This window comes from Schistocerca cancellata, chromosome 6 (assembly GCF_023864275.1).
Source record: "Schistocerca cancellata isolate TAMUIC-IGC-003103 chromosome 6, iqSchCanc2.1, whole genome shotgun sequence".
NCBI lineage: Eukaryota > Metazoa > Arthropoda > Insecta > Orthoptera > Acrididae > Schistocerca > Schistocerca cancellata.
In genome coordinates, this window is record NC_064631.1 from 619,465,126 (window position 1) to 619,490,246 (window position 25,121).

Consider the following 25,121-nt stretch of genomic DNA (forward strand, 5'->3'; position numbering starts at 1 on the left):
TAGTTACAAAATTTACATAAAATACCGACTGGAGGCCACACACTGGAGATAGAAGTACTGAGGGTGAAGGCCTGGATAACAAGAATTTCAGATAGAGAAGAAAATTTTAAAAGGTTTTAAACAAGTGACTTTTCAAATTTTAATTCACGACTGATGAAGGCCTTATCTTAAAATGTATCACGTAAGGCTCGGCTGAAGGGCACATACTTAACATAGAACAATTCAAGGCTGAAGGCCTGGATAATAATAAGGTTTTCCAAAGGGTAAAATACCCTCTTTTTTAATTTAGTTTAAGCCACAATCTTCAAAGTTTTAATTCAAGACTGCTGAAGGCCTTATCTTAACATTAAAAGAAACTAAATTAATAGACGGCAGAAGGCCTCGCACAGTTCTTGAGGCTAAAAGAAAATCACAATCTAAAACAACAGAACAGTGGCGCTCATAAGTGCTTCAAGGGTCGGCCTGAGGAGGTAACTGTAACATAAGTTTAGGTCAGACAGGCAGCCAAAGGTAATACTAAATAACTGGATGGCAATCTGACCCAGGAACGGCTGAAGGACCGACCAACAACCTAATCAAATCCCTTCCGCCGGCCGCGGTGGCCGTGCGGTTCTAGGCGCTCCAGTCCGGGGCCGCGCTGCTGCTACGGTCGCAGGTTCGAATCCTGCCTCGGGCATGGGTGTGTGTGATGTCCTTAGGTTAGTTAGGTTTAAGTAGTTCTAAGTTCTAGGGGACTAATGACCACAGCAGTTGAGTCCCATAGTGCTCAGAGCCATTTGAACCATTTTTAATTCCCTTCCACCCGACCAACAGCACGACAACGGAAAAATCAGCGAGGACGAATATACCAGCAGCACTACATCTAGAAAACTGACGTCTAAATTCACTCAAGACAAAATAACCTCTCAAAAATATGAACAGCACCAAAGGCTGTCGAACTACACGCCATGCAAGACAGCATCAACATGGCGATGAAAAACACACTGCTGGCAAACTACGCTAATGACCAGGGCAGGTAACTGGAACGTTAACGGCCACAAGGCAGAAGATACCGATGGTGTGCTTCACTAATAAGTATCAACCAGTTCAATAGTTAAACACCATACAGAAAGACGTCTGCAAAATTTCGCAGACTCCAACACACCATATGTTGCTGCTTGTGCCCAGATAGCAACAACCGACATTGAAAGAAGAGATGTCACAGCAGTTGAGGTTTCATAACAGGTTAACTGATCACTCAACTTCAGTGTCCAAGTTGGGTGGGCGACGAATTTTGTAGCTCTCGCAGCTAGCGCCTCACAAATCCGGCCACGCGTGCTCGTCGCCACCGGCTCTGGCCTCACCTCGCGCTGCAGAGACTTCCTCGCTGCTCCGTCCCAACCGACCCACCAGCACACACAGCATTAAAATATCTGCTCAGTCAGAACCACAAAAACTACACGCGGTTCCACGAAACACTTGCGCAAACAACTCGAGCAACACTAAAACCAGTGACTGTGGAACAACAAGGACAAATCACGACACACGGAGAACCCAGAAGGGGTCGGCGACCAAATACATGTCGTCCGATGAGACGGCCGACCGAACGACCAACCAAGGTCGTCCCCACTCACTTCATGTGTGTCGGCAACGGTCAGGCGATTCGTGACTGTCCGGACCTCACTGCTGCTCCGTCGCGACTCCCTTCGGACGGACGACATCCCGGAGACAATGGCTCGGACCTAACCATGCAGAGGGAACGCCGGACCATTGGCCAACCGACATCTCTGCCCAAGGAAGGAACCGACCAAAGTCCTGCCAGATGATCAATTGAAGGAGTCCAGAAGCGATCGGAAGACCCGATACACGTCGCCCGATGAGACGACCGACCGAACGACCAACCAACGGCCGGCCACGCTCAAGTCTCCTTCCGTCGAACAGTGCATTTGTCCCCCCGGCGGTCGGGCGAGTACTGGCTGTGCCGGCCTCACTGCAGCTCCATCCCGACTGAACTCCCCGCACACTACGATCCGGAAATACTAGCAATCGCTCCAAAGATAGTGGCGCTGCTGCTGCCACTCACGGGCAGACAGGCCAGCAACTTAGTGAAGCCAGTAAATCGAATAAGAAACGGGACGGCAGTACCGCAAGACCAGATGTCAAGTAATAAACGGCACGAGCACGAGTCAAGCACGGCTGAAATATGTAAGCCAACTACAAATTTGGTTTTCCCTCAGAGAGCACGTGGTCTTCATGAGAGGATTTGTTGAACACTCTTAAATATGATCCTTGTTGTTACTAATGCACTCATCGTTTTTTTTTTTTATTTTTTCGTCATCTAATCATATGTTAATTTGTACCTCTTGTTTGCTACTAGAGTTTTTCGAGGAGTTCCTTTGTATGGCTTCATGCATCCGAACATCCACATCTGTACTGGTTCTGCATAGAAATATTGTCAGAATCTTCAGAATGAGATTTTCACTCTGCAGCGGACTGTGCGCTGATATGAAACTTCCTGGCAGATTAAAACTGTGTGCCCGACCGAGACTCGAAATCGGGACCTTTGCCTTTCGCGGGCAAGTGCTCTACCATCTGAGCTACCGAAGCACGACTCACGCCCGGTACTCACAGCTTTACTTCTGCCAGTACCTCGTCTCCTACCTTCCAAACTTTACAGAAGCACTCCTGCGAACCTTGCAGAACTAGCACTCCTGAAAGAAAGGATATTGCGGAGACATGGCTTAGCCACAGGAGTGCTAGTTCTGCAAGTTTCGCAGGAGAGCTTCTGTAAAGTTTGGAAGGTAGGAGACGAGGTAGTGGCAGAAGTAAAGCTGTGAGTACCGGGCGTGAGTCGTGCTTCGGTAGCTCAAATGGTAGAGCACTTGCCCGCGAAAGGCAAAGGTCCCGAGTTCGAGTCTCGGTCGGGCACACAGTTTTAATCTGCCAGGAAGCTTCAATATCAGAATCTGTTCTAAATTGAGTTACAATGAAATACAGACCATTAGCTGCTTACAGGCGTTGATAAATATCAACGGGGACAGTAGATAATCTACCGACTCCCGTAAGAGTGTGAGCAATGTGAGTGCATCACACTGCTGAAACTCTTACGGGAATCGGTAGATTGATTGCAATGAGTAATGAATATAGTTAGCAGGGGCACTACAAATCTAGTGTGTGGACAGTGAGTAGGAAATGTGGGTCTCACGGGGAGCGTGTCAGAGATACGTCCCTGCAGTAGCACTATATTCTGTGTCCTCGCTGGCTCAGTCAGATATAGCGTCTGCCATACAGGCAGGAAACATTGATTTCGAGTCCCAGTCGGGGCACACATTTTCAACTGACCCCGATGACGTTTCTCAACAACTGTAAGCAGCTGATGGTCTGGATTTAGTAGTAATTTTATTCTTCGAGAGCTGCAAGATCACCAATGGTATCTGTTCTAAATGGTTTTCGTGGCAAAGAGTATTTGTAAAAGGCGGGCTTGCGTGTGCCGTGATCCATAGGTAGTGTTTCATTCACTGTTTGTATAGTCGTGTTGCTTATCTGAGAGTCTTTGGGAATGAATTGTTACAGAAATTTGATACTCTTTTTAAGCAACTGCGTATTTATTTACCAACAAGTAGGAATGTCTAATGGCTAATTTGTTAATCTGTAGATGTTTAAGGCCTCCTTTCCATCCACAATGTGGCTGATAACATTTCTTACAATCTGTTCTGGTCACACGTTGCTGCGGCTGTGCCTCATAAAACAGGAAAGAAATAGAACATGAAACAGGCTTTCCCAGCACATATGGCACCTAGGAATACGTCCCAATCTCCATCGCTCTACTGTCCCTGTCCATCTCTCCCTCCCCCTCTCTTTATCCATTACCTAGTATGTTCCCCTTTCTCTGTCCACCAACATTGTCTCTCCTTTCTCAGTTCAATTTTTCCTCTCACCTCTCTCTCTCCACATCTCCTTCTCTCTGTAACCCTTACCTCCTTCCCATTACTCTGTCCATTTCACATCCGTTTTTTATCACCCCTATTGTCTAACGACCTGTCGCTGATCTTGAGCAGTACAGCAGAAGCGGCCAGCATGAATACGTTAAGTACTAGCGCCGGTAGTATAAAAATGTGTTAACCTGCAACGTAATTGTCAGTGCCGAAGCTTAAAACGATTAAGCTATCACCCAGCATCTGTAATTCAGATAGTGTTAATGGGACAGTTAGTACAAAATCTAAAAGTGGTGATATTGATAGGGGCTATGTTTGTGAGTTTAGTGAAGTAGCTAGTCTGAAATCAGAGAAATAAGGTGTAGTTGCGAGTGATTCGATGGTGTAGTTGAGAGAAATTCTGACAGACTTGAACTCTAAAATAGGTTCAATGAAAATAGAGATAGGTTCAGTAGAGACAAGTATAGCAGAAAGTGTGTAAGCTGAGCTAAGGAAAATTAAATCCGATATACAAGGAATGACAGACATAAAATTAGAAGCTATAGGGCAGACGTGGGCAAAATCAAGGGGGTCGGCTTTATCAACAATAGAGTCGACGCAGTGGAAAGATATTTCGGGGGGTCAATTTGAAAAGGGTACATTACGAGCTGGGCGGCGAGGCAATTAATTGCACGCTGAGGGAGATTAATAATGAAGTTGTGCAGCGGGAAACAGCAGATTAAAGATGCACGGGCAGAATTAAATGCTTTAGCAGTGAATCAGGCTACTAATGTGATGTGTATTTCATGGGGTAATTCATAACCGACAAAGTGTTTTGGAGACGGTGGGAAATACCAGCCAGTTGATTTTATTGCTGCGTGTAGCTATAGCTTTGTGAGAGGAATGTCGGATGACGGAAAAATTCAGTTCGCGAAAAGATATCACGAGGGCAATACACAATCATGGGCAAAATAATTGAGTGCTTCATTTACTACCCATAAAGTGTTTCAGATTTGTTTCGTCAACAAATTCCGAAGTGAAGCGTAGCAAACGCGGCGTCGGAATTAGATATTGAGGGACCAATTTTCAAACACAGATGTTGGTCCATGCGGGATTTTTGTGTCCTTGAAATCGCTAAGTTGACGTACATAAATCGTCGGCTGGGATTGTTGACTGAAATCACGAGGCTATCTTGTTGACAGTCTGACAAATGCTATTGACGAGTTGTTAGATTTTACTGAGAAACCTGGACAGGGCTTGAAATTCAAGCCACATAATGGGAACAGTAAATAGGGAAATAGGTACCAAACGGGTAATACAGTAATCACCAAAACAGTTATCACGGTAATAATAACTTTGACGGGGGAAATGGGAACATTCACAACCAAAATCAAAGCAGAGAACGAAGATATCAGGGGCAGGAGTCTCACTGAAATGTAACGCTACGATGCGAGCACGGAAAGTTAGATATCGCCTTATCTCGGGTCCGAAGATGGCGAAAGTATGTGGGTTATGAAAATTCGGCAAGGAAGCCACAATAGTTGGAGATGGAGGTTATAACAAGTAACAATAAAATGCGGAATAGTTTTAAGCAATGCAGCCACACAGGGGGAGCAAGAAATATGACAAAACTTGTTGAGAGATTCGATAACGATGATGTGGGGTTGGAGAAATTTTGTAAAAGAGAAGTGAATGATGGAATGAACGCATGTTTTTTGAAAGATTCTGTGATCAGGAGAGTGGTAGCGGCAAATCTGGAGGTGGAATATGTGACGAATTCTAATGAAGCAGTAGACAGTATCTACAATTATATTAATGTAGGTGAAAGTAGTGTAGATGATTGTGAATTGGAGGAAGTAGATGACGCTGTCTGTGAAGGCGGCGACGCTATAGGCTTCTCAGCTGGAGGTGAATCTTGAGATGCGTCGACGAAAGTATGTGAAGATATTTGTGAAGGCGGCTTAGAAAATTTTTCGTCAGCTGATGAAATTTATTATGTATCGGATTTATTGTTGAAGGCAGTTAGAGGTGATGTTGTATGTGCTGAAGTTGCGAATGTTGACGTCGGAGGGAGGAGTTTGAGCACTTATTTCTTTTGGAGGACGGGAACCGATATCCCATGATCAAAACGCGAATTTTGAATGGATGTTGAAGGAAGGATGTGAAAGTGTGTTAGATGTTGTGTTAAAGCATAAGATGACAGAGGCTTCAGATACGGGAGAAAGGATAAGACATGAGTTTGGCGGAATTTGGGTGTACTGTGAGTTGTAACTTTGAGCGATGAAACAGCGGTAATTTATGTGGTGTATCGGCGGAGATTCACTGAGATTCTGGTGGTGAACCCTACAATGCATTTATGGATGTAATGGACGTTATAAGTAAAGAATCTTAGGAGTTGTCGGTGAATGGTAATGGAGTAAATTCTGACAAAATTTGTGTTCTTACGGTGGAAACAACTCAAGGTATGTTTAAAAGAGATGAAGTTTTATTCTGTGTGGTTAGTTGTGAGAATGTTTCAGCAGATATCGTTAATTCGGAGGAACAGTATATTTGGTGCTTATGACGAAGATGGAACGACAGGTTTTGAGGGTGATTTAAATCCTACAGGTGATTTGGAGGTAGATCAGCAGTACCTAGGAGTGGCTAATGAGATTGAGGGCTGTTCTCAAATTATAATGTGTACCATAATATGGAGGGAAAAGAATGAGATGTTGAAATTAATTATTTGAGGGCGCAATGTTTATAGAGGGGTGATATTAAAAGCGTTCAGCCTGAAGTGAAATAAACGATATGGTACAGAAAGGAAATGTTAGCTCCACGAATCTAAAAGTGATACTCCAGCTGTGATGACAAATTTTGTCTGTAAAAGTAAGAGTCTGTTGGTGAACGAGGAAAGTAGGCAGGAATTTGAGCAGGTTAACAAGAGGGAAAAAATGAGTTTCAGAACATATACTATCGAGTAAAATGTTATAAAAGTCAACGGTGGAAGAACGAAAAACCAGTCCAAGATGCAAATATTTTATTTTCCATTTGACGACCAATTTCTCGCGGAGACCGACTTTCAAATCAACATAAAATGTTATGTCATCGAATTAAAAACAAAATGTTTAGATCTTGGACCGTTTTATTATTCTAATGATTAACAGAAGTTGCTATCCCAAGTTAATCCAACATTCTGGAAGTTCGTAACGGAGGGAGAGTTCTATCTTGTGAATGGAAAATGTGGAATGAAAAATGTGGCTTGTATTGATATAAGTGTAAACGTAATTTTAATTTCATGTGTGGTGAGTCAGAATTTTGGAGGGCTACGTTGCTTGTATGAAGAGTAAAAATGGTGAATTTAAGATGTATGAAAGACGCATGGAGGCATAACTAGCTTCAAGGAGAATGAGGCCGATCGTTTTTTGATGTGCTGAGGTCAGCAAAACGTAATTAATTTTGTTATTTACATAAGAGAAGCATATAATTTGTTCTTACGTAAGATTTTGAGGAAAAATGAAAGGGGTTGTTTATATGTGTTACTTCCAGTATTTTGGATGGTTTTCTCGTATGGTACGTACAGTGTTTTGCTTGAGAAAGTAAAAATACAGTTACGTGCTAGGTATGAGGTAAGTCTTTGGGGATGTATTACGTAGGATAATAATATCAATATATGTCACAGTCGAAGGGTTTCTAATAGATTTATATAAGTAAACGATGGAGATAATTACAGACGTGTGGTTCCTGAAGAGGGGCAGTAGTCTTTTCAACAGTTGCAGGAGCAACAATAAGGATGATTGACTGATCTTGCCTTCTAACGTTAACCAAAACGGCCTTGCTGTACTGGGACAGTGAACGGCTGAAAGCAAGTGGTAACTACAGCCGTAATTTCTCCCGAGGGCAGGCAGCTTCACAGTACGGTTAAATGATGATTGCGTCCTCTTGGGGGGAGAATATTCCTGAGATAAAATAGTCCCCATTTGGATCTCCAGGCGGGGACTACTCAGGAAGACGTCGTTGTCAGGAGAAACAAACCTGGCGTTCTACAGATCAAATCATGAAATGTCAGATCTATTAATCTTGCAGGCAGGTGAAAAATTTAAAAAGAGAAATGGATAGCTTAAAGTTAGATATAGTGAGAATTAGTGAAGTTCAGTGGCAGGGGGAAGAGGTCTTCTGGTCAGGTAAATATAGGGTTATAGACATAAAATCAAATAAGGGTAATGCAGGAGGAGGTTTAATAATGAATAAAAATATAGGACCGCAGATAAACTACTACGAACAGCAGGGTGAACGCATTATCGTAGCCAAGATAGACACGATTCCCATGACTACCACAGTAGTAAAAATTTATATGCCAACAAGCTCTGCAAATTATGAAAAGATTGAAGAAATGGATGATGAGGTAAAAAAAATTATTCAGATAGTTAAGGGAGAAGAAAATTTAATAGTCATGGGGGACTGGAATTCGATAGCAGGAAAAGGAAGAGAAGAGAAAGTAGTAGGTGAATATGGACTGGGCGCAAGGAATGAAAGAGGAAGTTGCCTGGTAGAATTTTGCACGGGTCATAAATTAATCATAGCCAACATTTGATTGAAGAATCATGAATGAAGGTTACATACCTGTAAGAGACCAAGAGACACTTGAAGGTTTCAGATTAATTAAATAATGGTTGCACAAAGACTTTGGAACGAGGTTTTCAATTATAAGACATTTCCAGGAGCAGATGTGGACTCTGACCACAATTTACTGATTATGAACTTCATATTAAAACTGAAGGAACGGCAAAAAGGCAGGAATTTAAGCAGATGTTATCTGGATAAAAAAATGGTTCAAATGGCTCTGAGTGCTATGGGACTTAACTTCTGAGGTCATCAGGCCCCTAGAACTTAGAACTACTTAAACCTAACTAACCTAAGGACATCACACACATCCATGCCCGAGGCAGGATTCGAACCTGCGACAGTAAGGGTCGCGCGGTTCCAGACTGTAGTGCCTAGAACCGCTCGGCCACTGCGGCCGGATATCTGGATAAATTGAGAGAAATAGAGGTAGTACAGAGTATCTAAGAGAATTATTATGAAACCATTGACAAGAACCGGGGAAAGGAATACAGTACAAGAAGAAAGGGTAGCTTTAAGAGTTGAAAGAGTGAAGGTATCAGAAGATGAAGTAGTTAAAAAGACAAGGGCTATTAGAAATTTTTGGGTAACACTAGATATACTGAATTTAATCGACGAAAGTAGAAAATATATAGAAATAAAGTAAATGAAACAGGTGAAAACGAATACAAACGTCTCAAAAACGAGATCGTTAGGAGTTGCAAAACGGCTAAGAGGGAATGGTTTGAGGACAAGTCTAAGGATGTTGAAGCATATATCGCAAAGAGTAAGACGGTGCCACCTACAGATAAATTAATGACACCTTTTGAGGAAAGAGGACCACCTGTATGACTATCAAGAGCTCAGATGGCAAACCAGCAAAGAAGAGAAAGCCGAAAGATGGAAGGAGTGCATAGAACGGGCAACGTACTTTAGGGCAATATTATTGAAATGGAAAAGAACATAGATGAAGATGAAATGGGAGATATGATACTTAACGAAGAATTCGACGTAAAACTAAAAGACCTAAGCAGAAACAAGGCCCTGAGAGTACGACATTCCCATCAAACTAATTATAGCCATGGGAGACCCAGCTACAACCAAAGTCTTCCATCTGGTGGGTAAGATGTATGAGACAGGCGAAATACCCTCAGACTTCAAGAAGAATATAATGATTCCAATTCCAAACAAAGCAGGTGCTGAATTGTGCGAAAGTTTGCGAACTATCAGTTCAATAAGTCACGGTTTCTAAAATACTAACACGAATACCTTACAGACGAGTGGAATAATTTGTAGAAGGCGACCTCAGGGATCATCAGTTTGTTCTGTGTAAATGTAGGAACACGCGAAGCAGAATTGGTACTACGACTTGTCTTAGAAAAAAAGCTAAGGTAGCATCCGTGGTCTTGGGGCCTTTTGCAGTCGATTCGGCACCGTGTTCGCGGTCAACTGCACCGTAACTTAAACAACTCCAACGTGTGTCCTATGACAAGATGTATGTCGCCCCTAAACTGGTACACGTCACTCAGATCCTCACAATACCGTTAGTGCTTGTCCGGCGCAACCAATCAGCCTTTGGATGTTTCGTGTCAGCAGTAGCATTTTTCAAAGTCCGCTACAACACTCTAACACTGCCTCCTGCAAAAGGTGGCCTCGGACACGTCAACGTGCGGGCACGATCTTCTGCACTCTTTGTCCATACTATGTTGCGGCACTGGCAGGGCCGATCCCGTCTTTAACACGCAGTCTCTTACATATCCTCCGACCAGCTTCTCTCGAACCACCGATAAATGTGGCACCTATATCTCCATTATTGTACCATATCGCCAATTGTTTCATAGAACTCAGATACGTTCGGGCCGATCTTCCAGTCACTCGTCCTCCCCATACAAAGGATTATTATCGTTTGTTTATGCTGTCCAACCCTTGCCACCCCATGGTGCTACAGCACCCTGACATTAATTGGCGAACGGTTTGGGGGTATGTGCGTGCACTCTTTTTACCGTCGTCTGTGTCTGTACTCTGGTATGTTTTAATCTAAGGCAAAATCCCGACTAATAGTCGACTTTATCGCATAGGACTGGCCACCACCCCACTCTGCCTTTACTGTCACCTCGAAGACACTGACGAGCACCGTCTTTCATGCCCCCTCAAACGAAACGTATGGCTCCACATCCAACGAATCATGGGCCTTTACCTCCGTGTCCCGCCAACGACGGTAACCCCAGATTTCTTGTTGTTGCCCCAGACATTTTACTACCCTCTTGCTAAGCACCATACACTCATGTGGTTTCTAGGACAGGCTTTAGAATACCTCTTTCAGAGTGATCCGCATACAGTGCTTGACTTCTGGTACAAAGTTGTGACAGCGCATAGCACCTCTCCCTCCAACCATCTTACCGACGTCTTCCTTGACCACCCTCAAAGTTGTGGTGTGCCGTGCCTACCCGTCACATGATGCAATACCCTTATACACGTCCTCATGCATCGACAAAAAAAAAAAAAAAAAAAAAAAAAATAAAGGAAGAAGACCGAATATGTTATATTTAGTTGTATTTAATGTTTCCTAATATTTTTTTATTTAACTAACAATCATTTTTATATAATTAAATTATACCTTGAAGAACTGTTGCATTGTGTATCTATATGTAGTGTTAGTTTTTTCAATAAAGACTACTGAAAAAAGTAGACCCATTGCCCACAACATGCAAAAAAAGGGGTAGCGTCTTTGATTCATAACCAAAATGTCTTCGGTAAACGGTTCGAATCCCGCCGCTGCTTAAATTTTGGTTAATCATCAGCTTTGGCGGCCGAAGACTTCCAGCATAAGAAGGCTCCTTCAATCTGCCCAAAAGCTTGATCAAAGAGAGCGGAGAAGCTGACACGGGTTCAGGGCACTTTCTTGTCCTATGCGTGGGGAAATGCCCCGGAAGGCGGAAGAATCAGCAATGATCAACGACGTGAGAATGAAGAAGGCAGTGGAAACCACTGAATTAAAGACACGTAACGTGTATCCACAGGACATGTAGCCCGTAATTGAAGAAGTGTCATCATGCTCTCTCCATTGGCAAAAGATTCCTGAATAGTCCCCCATTCGGATCTCCGGGAGGGTACTGCCAAAGGGGAGGTTACCATGAGAAAAAGGCCGAAGAATCAACTAAAGGATAACGTTCTACGAGTTGGAGTGTGGAATGGCTGAAGCGTGAACGTGGTAGGGAAACGAGAAAATCTGAAAAGGGAAATGCAAAGGCTCAATCTAGATATAGTAGGGGTCAGTGAAGTGGAAAGAAGACAAGGATTTTTGGTCAGATAAGTATAGGGTAATATCAACAGCAGCAGAAAGTGGTATAACGGGAGTAGGATTTGTTATGAGACGGATCGTAGGGCAGAGAGGGTGTTACTGTGAACAGTTCGGTGATAGGGTTATTCTTATCAGAATCGACAGCAAACCAACACAAACAATGACAGTTCAGATATACATGCAGAAGTCGCAAGCTGAAGATGAAGAGATAGAGAAGGTGTATGAGGATGTTGAAAGGCTAATACAGTATGTAAAGGGGGATGAAAATCTAATAGTCATGGGGACAGGAATGTAGTTTTAGCACAAGGAGTAGAAGGACAGGTTACAGGAGAATATGGGCTTGGGGCAAGGAATGAGAGAGGGGAGAGATTAATTGAGATCTGTAACAAGTTTTAGCTACTGCATCGCAAGAGGCGGAGTTGTACTTGGCAAAGGCCGGGTGACATCGAAAGATTTCAGTTAAATTACACCATGGTCAGTCAGAGGTTCCGAAATCAGATACTGGATTTTAAGGTGTACCTACGAGCGGATATCGACTCAGATGACAATAGAGCAGTGGTGAAGAGTAAGTTGAAGTTTAAGACATTAGTCAGGAAGAATCAATAAGCAAAGAAATGGGATACGAAGTACTAAGGAATGAAGTTCTCTAAGACTATAGACACAGCAATGAGGAATAGCTCAGTAGGGAGGGATGGACATCTCTAAAAAGGGCCATCATAGAAGTTGGGAAGTAAAACATAGGTACAAAGAAGGTAACTGCGAAGAGACCATGGGTAACAGAAGAAATACTTCAATTGATCGATGAAAGGAGGAAGTCCAAAGTTGTTCCGGTAAACTCAGGAATACAGAAATACAAGTCGCTGAGGAATGAAATAAATAGGAAGAGCAGGGAAGCTAGGACGAGATGACTGCATGAAAAATGTGAAAACATCGAAAAAGAAATGATTGTCAGTAGGACTGACTCAACGTACAGGTAGGTCAAAACAACCTTCGGTGACATTAAAATCAAGGGTAATAACGTTAAGAGTGCATCGGGAGTTCCACTATTAAATGCAGATGAGAGAGCGGATAGGTGGAAAGATTACATTGAACGCTTCTATGAGGGGGGAGATTTGTATGATGTGATAGAAGAAGAAATAGGAGACGATTTAGAAGAGATAGGCCATCCAGTATTATAATCAGAATTAAAAGAGCTTTGAAGGACTGAAGATGAAATAAGGCAGAAGGTGTAGATAACATTCCTAAAATCATTTGGGGAAGTGGCAACAAAACGATTATTCACATTGGTGTGTTGAATGTATGAGTTTGGCGACAGACCATCTGACTTTCGGAAACGCAGCATCCACACAATTCCGAAGACGGAGAGAGCTGACAAGTGCGATAATTATTACACAAACAGCTTAACAGCTCATGAATACAAGTTGCTTATAAGAATAATAAAATAGCAACGAGGGAGTAATAAGACTGGACGACCAAGAACGAAGTGCTCGTATTACAATGGGTGTATGACCAGGATGTAGCCTTTCGCCCCAAGTGTTCAATCTGTATATCGAGGAAGCAATGATGGAAATAAAAGAAAGGTTCAGGAGTGGAATTAAAATTCAAGTTGAAAGGTTATCAATGATACGATTCGGTGATGACATTCCTACCTTGAGTGAAAGTGAAGAAGAAATACATCATCTACTGAACGGAATGAACAGTCTAATGAGTACGCAGTATGGACTGAAAGTAAATCAAAGGATGCCAAAGGTAATGAGAAGTAGTAGATATGAGAAGAGCGAGAAACTTAATATCAGGATCGATGACCACGAAGCAGATGAAGTTAAGAAATACTGCTATCAAGGCAGTAAAATAACCAATGATGGACGGAGTAAGGAGGACATCAAAAGCATACATTCATTAGGAAGGAGGGCATTCCTGGCCAATAGAATTCTACTAATATGACAAAACGGCGTTAACTTCAGGAAGAAATTTCTGTGAATGTACGTCTGGAGTACAGCATTGTATGGTAGTGAATCATGGATAGTGGGAAAACCGGGACAGAAGAGAATCAAAGCATTGGAGGTTTGTTGCTACAGACGAATGTTGAAAATTAGGTACACTGATAAGGTAAGGAATTAGGAGGTTCTGCGTAGAATCGGAGAGGATACGAATATGTGGAAAACGCTCACAAGGAGAAGGGACAGGGTGATAGAATATATGTTAAGACATGAGGCATTTTCTTCCACGGTACTAGGGGGTGCTGTATAGCGCAGTAACTACAGAGGAAGACAGAGATTGGAATACATCCAGAAAATAATTGATTACGTAGGTTGCAAGTGCTACTTTGAGATGAAGCACAGTAGAGGAATTCATGGCGAGCCGCGTCAAACCAGTCACAAGACTGGTGAAAAAAAAAGGCTAAGGAAGGACATATCATTTGTAGACTTAAAAAAAGCAGTTGAAATTGTTGACTGGAATACTCTCTTCCAAATTCTGAAGATTTCAGGTGTAAAATACAGGAAACGATAAGGTATTTATAATTCGTACGGAAACTCGAAGGTCGAGGTACATGAAAGGGAAGCAATGATTGAGAAGGGAGTGAGACAGAGCTATACTCTGTCGCAGGCGTTATTCAATGTGTACACTGTACAAGCAGTAAAGGGAACGAAAGAAAATTTTTAAGTAGGATTTAAAATCCTAAGAAATAAAAACCTTGAGGTTCGCCGATGTAATTCTGTCATAGGCGGCGAAAGACTTGGCAGAACAGTCGAACGTAATGGACAGTGTCTTGAAAGGATGTTGTAAGATGTTCATCAACAAAACAAAAACGATGATAATGGAATGTAGTCAAATTAAATGAGGTAATACTGAGTGAACTAGATTAGGATGTGAGACACTTGAGGTAGTACAAGAGTTTTGCTATTTCGGAAGCAAAATAACTGAGGTTGGCCGAAGTAGAGAGGATATAAAATGGAGAATGGCGATGGCAAGGAAAGCGTTTCTGGAAAAGAGAAATTTGTTAACATCGAGTATAGATTTAAGTGTCAGGAAGTCCTATCTGAAAGTATTTGTATGGGGTGTAGCTATGTGTGAAAGTGAAACACAGACGATATACAGTTAAGACAAGAAGAGAATAGAAGCTTTTGAAATGTGGTACTACATAAGAATGCTGAAGATTGAGTTGGCAAATCAAGTAACTAATGAGGAGGTACTGAAGAGAACTGGGGAGAAGAGGAATTTGTGGCACACCTTGACTACAGGAAGGGATCGCAGGCTTGCACAGGATAGAGTAGCATGGAGAGCTGCATCAAACTATTCTTTTGACTGAAGAACACAACAACAATTGGATACGGTAAAATTATAGAAATATTGTTAAGTCTTATTTGATATATGGTGTCGAAAAAGTTTGAAATCACAAAAAGGCGTGTTTTCCAGCGGGAATATGGACAGAATTTTGAAAAGTCGAGGTGAATCAAGAATTTTTCATTTGTTATAAATCAGTTTTTGGTTGCTATACCATTTGTAAATGTATCGATTCCATTATTAGGGTGTTCATTGCATGATTCATAGGGATTGGTGAAGTTATATTGTCAGGTTGAAGAAGGTGTTATTAGATGAATGACGAACACTAACTTCAGTTAACGAAGGTTTATTCAGCACTTGCACATTCAAGGGCGCGGAGGGAATTGCCTCCGACCAGAAAACATACGATGAATATACAGTTACAGAACATTCCAGTACAATGGTTCTTGACATTTGTGGATACTTCTAAAATGTACTCGAAACGAATATAGAAATTAAAGTTGTACAGTTCAGGGGAGTTTTGAACTCACGACCCTCGATGAAACAGTGGAGTATCATAACCACTACACCATAGTTCGTGCGACAGTCATCCCTGTTCAAGAGAACACCGTCTCGGTGTTACGTCTTCCTAGTCCGGGAACGAGACATCAGTCCTGCATACTCCGACTCCCGATTACTGATGTTCGCCCTGGCAGCTAGCTTCTTAGAACTTCCTTTGCCGCTACGCTCTTCGTCACCTTTCCGCTTGTTGTCTGTCGCTGGAGCTTCGAACTTACCGTGGGTTGCAGGATACTTATAGAGCTTCATTCGAAGGACGTGGACCGTGTCTCTGATCTTTCGTTGTCTTCTGTCGGGTTCTAAATCTTCAACTTCATAAGTAACATCAGACAACTGTCTTACAACATTATGAGGTCCAAAGTAGCGCCTGAGGAGCTTCTCAGAGAGACCAACCTTCCGAACAGGGGTGAAGGTGCAGACGAGATCACCATACTGGTAGAAAAAAGCGTGGCGGCTCGCGTCATACCTTCGGCGATCGTTTCTGCAGCGTGCAGAGTCGAGCTAACTGCCGAGCTTCCTCAGTTTTGATTAACACCTGGTCGATGTAGTCGTCGTCCACGTCATCAGGATGGAATGGAAACACAGTGCCCATCGTCGTAGTCACCTCACGCCCATGCACCAGGAAAATGGCGTAAATCCTGTGGTGTCTTGTTTCGTGGTGTTGTGGGCAAACGTCACGAAACTTAAAGCCTCATCCCAGTTTCCCTCCTCATTATTGACGAACATTGATGGCACATTGGCCAAAGTCTTATTAAGGCGTTCAGTAAGCTCGTTAGTTTGAGGATGGAAGGCAGTCGTCATGTGACGAGTAATGTTGCACCGACGATTTATCTCTGTCACAGTATTCGATTGAAAACTTTCCCTCGATCCGTAAGTAACGACCTTGGGGCACCGTGTATTGGTACAATGTCTTCCAAGATGAATTTGGCTACCTCGAATGATTCGGCTGTTTTCACGGCTTTTTTAATGGCATAGCGTGTAAGATAATCAGTGCAAACAATAATCCATCTATTGCCACTAGCAGACGTTGGAAATCGTTCGAGTAGGCCAATCCCAACATACAGGAAAGGCGTTTCGGCTGGTGGTATTGGTATGAGTTGGCCAAGTGGTTACTGAGGAATTGCCTTTCACTTCTAGCACTCTCGACAGTGGTACACATAGTGACGGAAACCCTTAACTAAACCTGGCCAGAAAAATCTCTTGCGGATCCTATAGTCTCAATAAATTCTAAATATCCGGCCTCAGGTGTGTCATGGAATTTCTGTAGAACATCTAAGCGCATGTGTTTAGGAATCACTGGTAGCCACATCTTTCCAAACGGATCATTTTCTTGTAATGTAATCCATTAACTACCTTCAGTTTTCTTTTCACATCCTCTGACCGATGTAAGGCAAGAATAATTTGAAATATCTTCCCGTGCTTCTGCTCAGCAGAGCGATGCGCAGGTTTTCTTGAGAGACAGTCAGCATCTTGGTGTATTCTTCCATTTTTGTACATTATGGTAACGTCATACTCTCGAAGACGTAGTGCCCACCTGGCGAGTCATCCTGTTGGATCCTTAAGACCCATCCACCAACATGGTGAATAATGATCTGTAACAACTGTGAATCGCTTTCCATAGAGATACCGTCGAAATTTGCACATGGCCCAGATCGCAGCAAGACATACTCATCTGTAGTTGGGTAGTTTCTCTCGGCTTTTGTAAGTCTCATAGAAGGATAGGCTATAACCATCGCTTTCGCATCCGAAATTTGCACCAGAACAGTACCGATCCCATATCCACTGGCATCTGTGCGTAGTTCAGTAGGTGCTCTCTCGTCATACAGACCAAGTACAGGGTTACTTGTCAGAGCTTTTCGCAGCACATCGAAAGAATGTTGTTGATCACCACCACAAATAAATTTAGCATATGCTTTTAACAACTCTTGGAGTGGCCTGGCTTTGGTGCAAAAGTCTTTCATAAAACAACGGAAATAAGAACATAATTCGACGAATCTTCTCACATCTCTAATACTTTTGGGAATAGAAAATTCCGTTATCGATCTCACCTTTTCTAGGTCTGGCCGCACACCTTCGCTTAACACAAGCTGTCCAAGTATTTTGATTTCTTTTGCTCCAAAGAGACACTTTCTTGGATTAAGTTTTAGTACGCCTTGTTGGAGACTCTTACGAACGGCCCTCAGTCTTTTTATGTGTTCATCAAATGTCTCTGAAAACACTATAATGTCTTATAAATAACAAAGGCACGTCGTCCATTTCAGGTGACTTCTAACTCAGAGCATACGATTGCCGAAATGTTCAAAGAAAACTTGAGTTTAATTTTAAACATTTACCTGACTCGTACCACTAGACATATTAGCGAAAATACATGTATAAATCCGGAGATACGCATAAAACATAATACGAAATTTTGCTAAAGCCCTTCTCTGAAAATTATTTCCAGCAATTAGTTCATGAGCCTATTCGAATAATAAACTGTTGTGAAAACATACTTGCCCTCTTAGCAACAAATAATCCTGATTTAATAGCAAGCAACAAAACGGAGGGACAGTGAACACAGGGATGTCATTGCGTCACTGAATACCATAAGACCCAAACCCAACAAAAATGAACGAAAAATTTATCTATTCAAAAATCATGTAAAAGGTCGATTGACTCCTTCCTGAGAGACAATGCCCACTCCCTCCAACTTAACAATGTAAGTATGGAACAGATGTGACTTTCATTCAAAAAACAGTGTCGACAACAAAGGAGAGAATTATACCAAATAAATTAACAAACGGTGGAGCTGATCGTCCATGGTACACAAAAAAGCTAAGAACACTTTGCAGAATCAATGCCAAAAGTATTCCAAATTTAAACGAACGCAAAATCGCCAAGATTGGCGATTTTTCACAGAAGTTCGAAATTTAGTGCAGACTTCAGTGCAAGATGCTTATAATGGTTTCAATAACTAAACTTTGTCTGGAAACCTGGCAGAAAATCTTAAGAGATTTTGGTCGAATGTAAAGTATGCTAGCGGCAAGGGACAAACAATGTCTCCTCTTCGTGACAGCAATGGGAATACTAGCTATGACAGTGCTGCTAAAGCAGAGTAACTAAATACAGCCTCCTGAAATTTTTTCACCAAAGAAGACGCAGTAAGTATTTCACAATTCGGAACAAGAACAGTTGCCTTAGGAGTAATTTAGAAGTAGATATCCTCGAAGTAGTGAAGCAACTTAAATCACTCAAAGAAAGCAAGTCTTCCGGTCCAGACTGAATACCAGTTAGGTTCCTTTCAGAGTATGCTGATATAGTAGCTCCATACGTAACTGCAATGTACAACCGATCGCTCCACAAAACATCCGTACCCATTGACTTGCAGATGTGGCGTGAATATTCCAGAAAGGCAATACATGTAATCAACTAAATTACCGGCCTGAATCATTAATATCGACAGCCAAGAATATCTTGGAATGTATATTGTGTTCGAAAATTATGAGTCACGTCGAGGAGAACAGTATGTTTGCAGACAGTCAGCACGGATTTAGAAAACATAGTTCTTGTGAAACGCAACCAATTCCAACACGAAGTGTTGAGTGCTCTCGACTAGGGTTTTGAAACTGATTCCGTATTTCTAAATTTCTAAATTTTGACACCGTCCCTCACAAGCGGCTTGTAGTCAAACTGCGCCCTTATGGAATATCGTCTCTCTTCTGCGACTGGATTCGAGATGTCCTTTCAAAGAGATCGAAGCTCGTAGTAACTGACGGAAAGTCATCGAATAAAACGGAAGTGATTTCTGGCATTACCCAATGTAGTGTTATAAGCTTTCTGGTGTTCTCTATCTATATAAACGATTTAGGAGACAACCTGAGCAACCATCTTAGGTTGTTTGCAGATGATGCTGTGGTTTATCGTCTAGTAAAATCATCAGAAGGCAAAAGAAACAGAAATGGCGAAGTTGTTTACGAAAAATGTTTGTATTGTGCGAAAGTTGACAGTTGATTATAAATAACGAGAAGTGTGAGGTCATCCACATGAACGTTAAACTGAATCGGTTATAAAATGATTACACATTATATCAAATACACCTAAAAGTCGTAAATTCAACTAAATATCTAGAAATTACAATTACTAACTTAAACTGGAAAAAACACATAGAACGTGTTGTGGGAAAGTCGAATCAGAGAATGGATTGTATTGAAAGAGTACTTGGGAGATGGAACCGATGTTCTAGAGAGACTGCGTACACTAGGTTTGTGCGTTCTCCTTGGAGTACTGTTGCGCTGTGTGGAGTCCTTACCAAGCAGGGTTAACGGAATACACCGAAAAAGTTCAGAGGAGGGCAGGACGTTCTGTATTACTGAGAAATAGAGGTGAGAGTGTCACATACTTTGTACAGGATTTGAGGTGGACATAATTAAAACAAAGACGTTTCTCGTTCCAGCGGGATCCTCTCATGAAATTTCACTCACCACCTTTTTCCTCCCTAAGCAAAAGTACTTTGTTTACGACGATCTACATAGGGGTAAACAATAATCATAATAAAATAAGCGAAATTAAATTTTGCGAATAGGTGCTCGTTTTTTCCGCAAGTTTTTCGGCAGTGGAAGAGCAGAGAATTATTGTGAAGTTGGTTCGATAAAGCCTCTACTAGGCATCTAAGTGTGATATGCAGAGTATCCCTGTAGATGTAGATGTAGGTGTAGAAGCTTGTGGCCGTAGTGTACCAGATTCTGGGTGGCGAACGGCCGCTACCACACTTTAATTTCTAATATTTAGAGTAATCTATACGTGCTCCATAGTAGTACTTTTTCCACTTGAAGAATAGACGGACTATGAGTTACTGTTCTTTGTATAACGTTTGTCGATTCTTAAACCATCATGTAGAGCTCTGAACTATTTTAAGCTGATGAATATTTCGTGTATTATGATTACAAAATTGACTTAGTTTTCGTTTTGTTTGATGATTTTTTAACTTGGATGTTTTGCTGCCGTTCTCATAAGGCTCTCAGCGTTACTTTACCGCCTTCTGGAAGAGTATTTCTGCATATATACTAACTGAATGTCTTAGCACCAAGTCCCGTTTATTTGAAATGTCGTTTCTTGAATAAACTTTGTTCAACAAAGTTCTCTATCTACAACAATTATATTCGTCAGAATAGAACCCTTGTTATTAAATTATTCATTTAACATTTATTTTGTATTTCTGTGTACTTCATTAACTCGTGGTTGTAGCCAATGCATAGACTGACTGAAGCATCACAGTTGCAGTTTATTATATGCAGCGAATTAGCTGCGGGGCGTGAAAGCAGACGTGACCGGCTAGACCATGTTCTTTTTGGAACAGAGCTGTGCGTAGCTCAGGTACCTGGTAGTACGAGTTATCGCAGGTAAACATGAAGCTAGTTTGCTCGTATTTTTTTGATGCTATTTGGAAGGGAACTACTCAGCAACAATAATCGTTAGATACCGTCGCATCTGCCGCCTGCTATATGTCGCTGCCATAGGTATCACGAAGGCAAGATTAAATTAATTACAGCACGCACAAAAGTATTAAACATCTATGCCTGAGCTCTATACGAATGGAATGGGAAAATACCCTAATAACTCTTACACTAGCAAGTACCGTTTAGCACGCAGTTCATATTTGTCTGCAGAGCGTGGACTTAGATATGGAGGTCCTGGAAAGTGGGAGAAAACATACTAGTTGTGTCCTTCAGTAACCCGTGTCATAACGTCTCGAAATAATATTTAACCTCTGATATATAATAATTGAGGTATCAAAAGGCATTCAGCCATTTAAAATATTCACAAATAATGGATTAAACTTTTACCTGAATAATGGGGAGGATTTTGAAGACCGAACTGTGGTCAAGGGCGCCCATACCAGCGGGCAGGGGTTGGGGGTTGGAAGGGGGTGGAGAAGTCATTGCCCATTCTAGTGCTCAGGTCAAAGGAACAATATAAGTCTAGCCAGGTATTGTTCATCCAAAAAAATTATTTAAAAATCGGTACTGCACAGTTTTATAACAGGGTAGGAACCGGAAGTTCTTAATGGGTACTCAAGGTCGCCATTCGTCTTCGAAATTATTAAAAACGCACCTTACCCACAGGTCTTACACCCTCCACCAAAATTATCATATAGGCGCTATTGATTGGGATAGTATTGGAACATTCATTGGGTGTTCCACACAATTGAGGCATATCTATTTTACAAGTAGCTTTACTCTTCGCACTCTTAGGTATATTACTATGCATGCGATGTGTGTATACATATATACATGATTCAATGTGAGTACGACTCACACTATGAGGGTTCATCACAAACTTAATTATATATACAGGTTGTTCATCCATGCCGGCAATCGACAACGTCGCCGATTTTTGCCCGTTATCGACATCGGTACCGGAGAGGTAGGAAAATATGTATGACACACAAATTGCAGTATATCCGTCGTACAACCGTAAATTTTCTTCGTCGTAATATACCGTAGAACCTAATATGTGACACCAATTTCAACTTGATACGCCAAGCCGTAGCTGACATGAAGGGGTCTTAAGACGGACGGTCAGGCAATCACATAACATATGAGAAAAGAGATTTGTTTCGTGAGAAATCATTGCATACCAACAAATTTCAGATTTATTCCTTAGTTTTACTTTAATATCTTGCTTCTTGCCAAATTTCTATATTCTTGGCCAAAGCGATGTACTCTGTAGGTTCTGATAAGTAAATTGCGAGTATGAATTTATGTGACACAGTTGGCCGTATCTTTTGATTGTATTGACTTAGAAACTTCAGTTTTCTACACAGCCAGGGGACATAGACCACAGTAAGTGACATGAATTTTGACTTGATGCATGTACTCGTTCCTGTGAAAATGGGTTCTTAACGGTCGGACAGACAGGCAGACAGACAAACAAACGGTGAGGTGATCTCATAAGTGTTCCGTTTTTGCCGATTGAGATACGGAACCCGTAAAATGTAATATGTCTAATTTATACTTGTTAGTATATCATATGGCGCTCCCATTCGTACATAAAAACTCGCTCGTATATGAAGAATTGTTATGTTAAAATTTCAAAGGAATCACTGAGGAACTTTTGGAGATTTAATATTTTAAACACACCAACGTGGCACTTTTGCTGGCAACGTATTCCCTTTATATATGACACACACACACACACACACACACACACACACACACACACACACACACACATATATATATATATATATATATATATATATATATATATATATATATATTTTTAGGGATCCATGACTCTATGGTTTCATAAAGTTCCAGTTTTCTTTCCTTTCATATTTTGTTCTGGAAAGGTTAGTTTACCTTCCTCATACTAGTTGTTATCTGTCAATCTTATTATCTTTGAACTCGACCGTGTCATAACTTACGTCACATCCTAAAAAATTACATTTGGACATCTACTCCATTGGTGTATTATCTATAATTGTTTCTGAGAATGTGTGGTATTTCAAATGATGAGTGATGGTTTTAGTTTTCTTTCCTGAAATTCGGAGCTCTATTCTGTTTTCCCTAATTGGTGTTATTTACACACTGGTTTTTGTATCTCATCTTCAGTTCGTTCCAGAATGGTGAACTCATCTGAATGCATAAGGGTATTAATATATATAGCTATTAACCAGTGTACCTGGATTTACCTTTGGTCTCCAGTTCTTAATCAAATGTCTTACGTATACATTAAATAAGGTTGATGACAGCCTACAGCTTTGTTTGAGTCCCTTATCGGTAGTGAAATCTTGTTTTTTGTTATTGCCAACTTTCAGTATTATTATTTTGTCCCCATTTGTAAGCTTTTTGTAGCTTCAATGAAATGTCTAGGATGTCCAGTATTCATCATTATATTCCATAATTCCTTCTGTTCACACTGTCGAAAGCTTTCCTGAAGTTACTAAAAGCTATAAATGTCTCTGAATTGTAATCTTGGAGTTTTTCTGATAATCGTTTTATGGTACATGTATTATCACTGCATACACGCACTTTCTGGAATCAACATTGTTAATCTAATTAGAGAGTCTCTGTTATGGTTCTTAACAGATTATTGATAATTTCAGCAAATAATTTATAGCCTGAATTTAGGAGCATGATTCCTCTATAAATTCCACAGTTGTGACTCCGATCTTTTTAAGAAATTGATACACTTCTGATATTTTACGAAATTTGACATTTTATACCGGTGGCAAATCCATTAAATATATTTAATAACCTAAAATCAGTAACGTGTTTTAAAGGTTTCATGTTATACCTTCTTGTCCATATGCTTAGCTGTTTTTCATACTTTTTAAAACTACTTGCTATTCTTCTGTCGTGACTAAATCCAGCGTATCATTATGTGACGTGAACCCCACCCCCTCCTTCAATTCTGCCTATAACATAGTAATACATGTGTAATAATTGTGGAGGAAATTATATAAATAACGAAATGTTCATTTATTCAAAATCTGAAACCACCGAAAATTCTTCGCTGCTAGCCTCTATATTTTAACACAACCTTTGCATTGGGATACGTGGGTGCTTTTTTATACCTCTTTCTTCAATATAGGTAACATATAAATAAACATCTAATATATAAAGTTGGGACGTTGTTACCAAAAATCTCAAAAAGTACTCTATCGATTTAATTCGTATTTTATATGTTAGGTTACGTATACAGAGACAGACAGGAAGTCAGGGCAGAATAAATGGAGATGAAAGTGGAAAGGAAGGAACGGACAGAGTGAGGACTAGGAGGAGATGGAGAGACAGGGGGGGAGAAAAAAAAGGCGAGAAAGTGGAGGCGGTGATGGCTAGAGACAGAATGACAGAGAAGAAGATGGACAAAGGAAGGGGCAGGAGCACAGAAAAGGGAGAAGATGCTTATGACGTATATCCTATTCCGGTACATATTAGAAACATGTGCTTCCTCTTTTCTTTATTTCCCTTTTAAACAGAATGAGCAACAGCAGACGAATGACTGGGAGCAGGATGTCTGTATAAATCAAAATGTAAATCCTGATTTGTTCAAAATACACTACTGGCCATTAAAATTGCTACACCTCGAAGATCACTTGCTACATACGCGAAATTTAACCGACAGGAAGAAGATGCTGTGATATGCAAATGATTAGCTTTTTAGAGCATATACACAAGGTTGGCGCCGGTGGCGACACCTACAACGTGCTGATATTACGAAAGTTTCCAACCGATTTCACATACACAAACAGCAGTTGACCAGAGTTGCCTGGCAAAACGTTGTTGTGATGCCTCCTATAAGGAGGGGAAACGCGTACCATCAGGTTCCCGACTTTCTTAGAGATCGGATTTTAGCCTATAACGATTGCGGTTTATCGTATCGCGACATTGCTGCTCGCGTTGGTCGAGATCCAATCACTATTAGCAGAATATGGAATCAGTGGGTTCAGGAGTGTAATACGAAACGCCGTGCTGGATCCCAACGGCCTCGTATCCCTAGCAGTCGAGAAGACAGGCATT